The sequence below is a fragment of the Penaeus japonicus genome, unplaced genomic scaffold (genome assembly GCF_977035675.1).
Source record: "Penaeus japonicus unplaced genomic scaffold, GWHDUDI00000001_assembly GWHDUDI00000030, whole genome shotgun sequence".
Classification (NCBI taxonomy): domain Eukaryota; kingdom Metazoa; phylum Arthropoda; class Malacostraca; order Decapoda; family Penaeidae; genus Penaeus; species Penaeus japonicus.
In genome coordinates, this window is record NW_028234432.1 from 16,099,699 (window position 1) to 16,107,198 (window position 7,500).

Below are 7,500 nucleotides of genomic sequence, written 5' to 3' on the forward strand. Positions count from 1 at the left end.
ACACACACATACGCACATAAAGAAGAAACACAAGAGGAAAGAAACAAGAAGAGATAGAGAGAGAGAGAAGAGAAAGAAAGAAAGAAAAAAGTAAAACACGCCCCGATGTCCTAAATCTGAGACACACAGCATAACAGATTTAGAAAAGGGTAAGGTACACTTCCCTCGCTCTCTTATTGGTACAGTGAAGGGAACAGTAGTATATACTTGTTTGGAAGTTCAGAAAAGAAGTATTTGGTGTTGACATGGTAAACAGCTCGCTAACCGTTTGGTAAACAAGTGCGTTCAGGTGATGTTGAATCACGGGTTATAGGGGGAGAGGGAGGGGGGAGGGGTACTGCATAGGTTATTTAATGAGTGGCAGTGCTTTCTATTTTTCTGTTGTATCTTTTCTTCCTGCTGCTTTTTATTTATCAAGGTCATTTGCTCCTTGGATTATTACTTTCTCGTTTATGCCTATGCTTCTATTTTCGCTTACCCCTCACTCTAATTTTCTTGTTATATTTTGCTCCAGCGAAATAAGTATTAGTATAGACATAAATATACATGCATGAGTAAACACGTACACCTTCATATATAAATGATTATATCTAGATCTAGATCTGTCCATCTATCTATCTATCTATATACCTGTCTATCTACCTATCTATGTATATATATGTATACACATATACATATACATATACATATGCATATACACATGTGTGTGTGTGTGTGTGTGTGTGTTTATGTGAATGCATGTATGTATTGCACTATGTGTGTTTGTGTGTAAGTGTATTTATTTATGGATGCTCCTACACGATGCTGTTTAATTTTCGTGATGTTATTGATTAAGTCGACCTACGCGTCTATGGTTTTCCGTGAATCCAACTGATGCGCATCTCTGTCTCCACACACACCGCAGATGAAACCAACAACTCGAAGAAAGAAAGAAAGAAAGAAAGAAAGAAAAAAAAAAACGTTTCTTCCCGCAAACTTTCCAATGAATTGTTTTCGCTTATTGTAACCATCATCGCCTTTAGCCTCCCCCTCCCCCCTCCCCCCACCTTCTCCTAACCCCCCCCCACACATCCCCCTTCGCCTTACCTTCCCCCCCACACATCCCCTTCTTCTTACATTCCCCCTCCCCCCCACATCCCCCTTCGCCTTACACCCCCCATCCCCTTCTCTTTACTACCCCTCCCCCCCCTCTTCACTTCCCACCCAACCTCACAAGCGATGTTTACTCTTCGCAATCCCGGTTTACTGGATCATAAATCAGGTTTACGTTCCGACTCATTATAAAAACTCTCATAAAATTGTACCTCATCTTCCTCACCGCCCGTAGAGGTTGATGTTGAGCTTCCGTACCTTAATTCCCTGCTTCCGGTTGCATCCTGCTCTCTGCTCCTATCTCCTTTCATCCTCCGGTCTTATCACTCTCTGTCTCTGTCTGCCTGTCCCTCTCTTTCTCTATTTATCTATTTCTCTTTCTCTCTCTCTCTCTCTCTCTCTCTCTCTCTCCTCCTTCTTCCTTCTTCCTTTATCTCTCTCTCCTTTTTTTTCTCACTAACTTTCTCACTCTCAATATTTTATTTTCTCTCCATTGCATTCTTTCTTTGTTTTACCACCTATCTTCTTCCTTTTTATAAAGCTACTCTACTCCCTTAAGCCCTCACACCTCACAAACCCTCCCCCCCTCCCCCCCATCTCCTCCTATTACCTCTTCACAACCTCTTCCCCCCCTTCCCCCCCCTCTATTACCTCATCACAATCCGCCTCGCTCCCTTACCCCATCACCCCCCCCACCCCCGCATCTCTGAATCTCTCGTATCTCTTTCTATCCTCATATTGCATCCTCGCCTTGGGTCGTTCCCCGTGTTTGTAAACCATGCATTCCATCCTTCACTTTATCTCTCTGTCTCTTACTGTCTCTCTCTGTCTCTTTCTCTCTCTGTCTCTTTCTCTCTCTCTCTGTCTCTTTCTCTCTCTCTCTGTCTCTTTCTCTCTCTCTCTGTCTCTTTCTCTCTCTCTCTGTCTCTTTCTCTCTCTCTCTGTCTCTTTCTCTCTCTCTCTGTCTCTTTCTCTCTCTCTCTGTCTCTTTCTCTCTCTCTCTCTCTCTCTCTCTCTCTCTCTCTCTCTCTCTCTCTCTCTCTCTCTCTCTCTCTCTCTCTCTCTCTCTCTCTCTCTGCCTCTGTTTACATTTCTCTCTCACTGTCTCTGTCTATGTTTCTATCTATATATGTATGTATAACTTTCTTTCTCCTTCTCTCGCTATAGCTCCGTCTCTATCTGTTTCTGTCTCTTTACCTATGTCTCTCTCTCTGTTTTTCTCTCTTCTTTCTCTCTCTCTCTCTCTCTCTCTCTCTCTCTCTCTCTCTCTCTCTCTCTCTCTCTCTCTCTCTCTCTCTCTCTCTCTCTCTCTCTCTCTCTCTCCCTCGCTCTGCCTCTCTGTCTCTCAGTCTCTCTCTCTCCATCTCTTTCTATCTCTCTCTCCCTTTCTCTCCCTCTTTCCCTCCCTCCCCCTTTTCCCTTGTCTCTCTCTTCCCTTTCTTTCCTCTTTGTCCTCTTCCTCCTCTTCATCCTCCTCTGCATCCTTCTCCTCCTCCTCCTCCTCCTCCTCCTCTCACCCTGGTTCATCGCCGTCCTTCGTTTCCCCTCTCTCATTGCAACTTTATGTATCTCGACCAATTTCCTTCTTTTTTTTTTTCTCTCTCTCTCTCGTCCCACTTCCCTCCCTCCCTCACCCCCTCTCCCCTCTTTCCCCTTCCTTTATCCATTGATCGATCACGTACATGATCCCTCTCTCCCCTTCCCCTTCCTCCTGTTTCGCTCGTGTTCCTCCACCTCCCCTTGGCTTCTCCTTTATCTCTGTTTTATCCTATCCCCCTTTTATTATTTTTAGTTATTTAGGATTGCGTGGGTTTGAACGTGTTTTGAACAGGTTCTGGTATATTCGGAGTATAAATGTTTGGCTTTGTCATTTTTGTATTATTTATATTATTACTGCAATTTTGCGTTGTTATCATTATTGATTTCGTTGTTATTATCTTGGTGATTATTATCATTATTATTATTATTATTATTGATATCATTATGAGCATTAATATAATTATAAACATTATTATTATTATCATTATTGTGATTAATATTATTATTATCGCTGTCATCATTATTATTGTCATTATCATTATCATCATTATCATTATCATCATTGATATCATCAAAATCATCATCATCACTCTTATTACCATTATTACTCCTATTCATCCTTTCCCTCCCCACCATTGCTATTAATGCAACTACATATATCTAACCATTGCGACTCAACGCCTACATAATATCTTCCAAGATATGTGACCTTTTTGAGTAAAGAAAAAAAAATCTGCTTAACCTTGTTCATTTGAACGAGTTACTTGAGCCTGACGGTGATCCTGCTGTTAAAGCATGATCGCTTTGAGGAGGGGAGAGAGAGGGAAGGAAGAGGGGACGAAAGAGAGGGGAGAAAGGGAAGAGTGAGAGACAGAGATGGAGTGAAGGAGAGAGAGAGAGATGGAGGAGGAGGGAGGGAGGGAGAGAGGGAGAGGGAGAGAGAGTGAGGGAGATTGAAAGGGAGAGTGAGAGAGTGAGAGAGGGAGAGATAGATAGAGAGAGAGAGAGATAGAAAGAGAGAGAGAGAGAGAGAGAGAGAGAGAGAGAGAGAGAGAGAGAGAGAGAGAGAGAGAGAGAGAGAGAGAGAGAGAGAGAGAGACAGAGATGCAGACAGACAGACAATCAAGCAGAGAGAGCCAGAGAAAGAGCGAGAGAATGAGTGATGATGTGATATAGACCTCCAAAGAACAGAGGTAGTCCGCGGACATACGGGCATAATGAGAGCAGACATCGACGAGTTGTCACGCGGAACACGCAGAAAATGAGAACATAACGAGTGAGTGTAAATGAGGAACAGAAGAGCGCGTCAATGAATGCTGCTAATTACCAACATCGACTTGATGATACTGATGTTCACAGGTACGCAGGCGCGCAAGGTCTTTCAGCCGCTGACGCCTTGTGATGAGAACAAAGTGTGATGTTTTCCAGATTTATAAATATTGAGACTCATTTCCTCCCTCCTACCATCGGGTTTCCATGGGTTGGTGATGAATTATCCTGCAGGTGGGGGCGGGGAGGGGGGGGGGGGGGGAGGGGGGGGAGGGGATTCAGAGGAGGGATGGATGATGAGGGAGGTAGGGGGGAATAGAGAAGAGGAGAGGAAGGGAGGGGGAGAGAGGGAGAGAAAGGGAGGATAGAGAGTGTCCAACCGGTTACTTGTGTTTAATGGATCCTTTGACCTGGCGGAGAGAGGTGGCTAACCCACACCCACTGAGGAAGGGGAAGGGGCAGCAAGGGACAGTGTCGTTGCTATTCCACACCCATTGTCTTTTCAGTTTCATGGAAAATGAGTTTTTAAATGTTTGATGGGCCGGCCTTTGTGTGGTGAAGCCGATAAAGTAGGTTGCTTTTGTGTGGCTGCTTTTTGCATATAACCATAATTGCAGTATATTATATGAATTATATATATGAAACATGTATTTATCATGTATTTTATACATATGTACATACATACATACACACACAATTAAAACAATAGTTGATATATATATATGTTATATATATATATATAATATATATATATATATATATATATATTAATATATATTATATAATATACAGTATATATATACTGATATATTATATGTATATATTATATATATATTTATATATTAATATATTATATATATATATATATATAATATATATATATATATATATTATATATATATATATTATATATATTATATAGGTGTGTGTGGTATAATGTGTGTGTGATGTGTGTGTGTGTGTGTGTGTGTGTGTGTGTTGTGTGTGTGTGTGTTGTGTTGTTGTTGGTGTGTGTGTGTGTGTGTGTGTGGTGTGTATGTGTTATTATTCATATTAACAGATTATTAATCCAATTAGATTATATTTAGTTCACTGATCTGTTTTTGTGTTTTTTTGTCTGTTTTCCTTGGTGTTGTTGGTTGTGGGGAATTCCGCCACTACACAAACAAAACCCGAAAACAACGAAGCCCTCTTAGTTGACAAGAACAAAAAACTTTTTAAAAAATCGAAGTCCTCCGTGAAGCTTCTCTTTACGCCTTCATTACATCCTCTCTTCCGTCCTCCCCCACCTCCCCCCTTCATTCTTTTTCTTCTCTTTTTTCTTCCTCTGTTTCTCTCTTCCTGCTTTTCTTCCTCATTCCTCACATCTCCTCACCCTCTCCCCACTCCCTCCCTTCTTCCTCCCTAACTCCTCCCTGACCACTTCCCTATATTCTCCCTCTCTTCTTTCCTCTTTTCCTCTCTAACTAACCTCTACCTTGCCCTACCCCCCTAACCTGCCCCCTCCCCTTCCACCCTCCCCCTCACAGTCCCTCCCCCATACCCCCTTCCTCTCACCCCCTCCTTCCACCCCATGTCACCCCCCTCCCCAACCCTTCCCTCACACTCCCCTCCCTCACTTCACCCTCCATCTTACATTCACCTCACCTTCCCCCACCTCCCCCCACTCCCCACCTTCCCTCTCTCCCCCATCCCCACCCCCCTCCCCCGCCCTTCCCCAACCTTCTCCCCCTCCCCCTTCGCCCCCCCACCCCCTTGACGCGTCGACGACCATAAATCAATCACCGAAAACTGACCCGATCCATCTCTCCCTTGTGCTGATGATAACATAATTTTCGCAAGTTCTCCAAGCAATCCATCATGCTGCATCTCCTCCTGCATGTTCCTGCTTGTGCTGCTGTGCGGGTGTGTGTGTTGTATGTTTGTGTTTGTTTGTTTGTTTTGTGGTGTCCTGTGTGTTTTGTAGTGTTCTGTTAGTGTGTTAGTGGCTCCTCTCTTCTCTCTCTTTTCTACCCCCCCACTCTCTCTCTCTCTCTTATTTCTATCATTATTCTCTCTTCCACCCTCCTCTCTCTCTCTCATCTCTCTTCTGTCTACTATCTATATATAAATCTATCTATATATATATATATAATATATATTTATATATTATATACATATATCTGTATATATATATCTATATCTATATATATATATATATATATATATTATATATGTATATATATTTTTTTTCTTTCTCCCCCCTCTCTCTCTCTCGCTTTCTCTCTGTCCCCCCCCTCTCTCTCTCTCTATTTTCTCCCCCCCTCTCTCTCTCTGTTTTCTCTCCCCCCTCTCTCTCTCTCGCTTTCTCTCTGTCTCTCTCTCTCTGCCCCCCCCCCCCCTCTCTCTCTCCCCCTCTCTCTTGGTGTGGAGGCGTTGTTGTTTTTGTTCAACCAGACGGATGAGTACTGCCGTTATTATCATGTTTTGGATGTTTATGATGCTTTGTTTCTGGAAATGCACGATTTTGATGGTGATGATATGTGCATTACTGTAATTGTTATTTTTATAATTTTGATAATCATATGATTTCATGCATATCTATAAATGTGTGTTCATAGTCGTGTATCCGTATGTGTCTGTATGTACGTATAAACAGACACGCAATACATGCACGCATATACAGTTATCTATGCATTCCAAGTCCCGCCATCAAAAGATCACACAATAACCGTGCACTAAGCGGGATTAGCGAATCTAATCCCCCGTAATTAGGCTGTGGGTTCGAGCAAGATAGGAGGCAGACCCGCGGCCGAGATGTAGAGGCTGGGCCGGATTAGGTAGACGCTATGTAGAATATTTCTGAAGGTTTACGTCGAGGAATCTTTGCTTTTTCCGTCTTTTTCCTCTTTTCCTCTTTCCTTTTTATATATATATATTTTTTTTTCATCGTTTGTCCATTTTTTTTTAAGCTGGTTTGTCGTTTTTTGTTGGGTATTTTCCTTTGTTTTGCTTATCATTTGTGTAGGTTCATTGACTTTCGTTTCCATCTGTGTACTTTGCTCACTCCTTTCTCTAGCTACTACTGCTAGTAATGATAATGACGGAAACAATGATAATGATGATATTATTAAGAACATCATCAAAATTACTAGATAATTGTGCAACAATATCAACAACTGCTACTATTACTGCAACAACAACACCAACTGCTACTAATAATATTAATAACAGCAAAGATAGTAAAATAACAAATAAAAATATTGGCTATGAGGACAAAAAAGTTATGTATAAAGATAACAGTGATTGATGATGATGACAATATTAGTAATGATGATGGTGATATTACTACTCCTACTACTACTGCAACATAAACAATAATAGTAATGGTAATGCTAATAATGATAAAAAAAAAATTGTAATAACAGTAATCATTATCATTATCATCATTATTGATATTATTATCATTACTATTATCATTATCATCACTATTATTACCATTAATGTTAATATTGTTGACATCATCATCATTACTAATATTATCAACATTATCAGTATCATCATCATAATAACTTCATGCATACGTTACAATAAGGGTAATGATAATGATGATCATAATAA

General features: G+C 41.2%; 1 protein-coding gene across 1 annotated transcript in view; it reads right to left on the reverse strand.

Annotated features, from left to right (window-relative positions):
* Positions 1–7,500, reverse strand: part of LOC122242783 (cell adhesion molecule Dscam2) — a 234,619-nt gene that overhangs the window by 138,409 nt on the left and 88,710 nt on the right. The window lies entirely within an intron of this gene.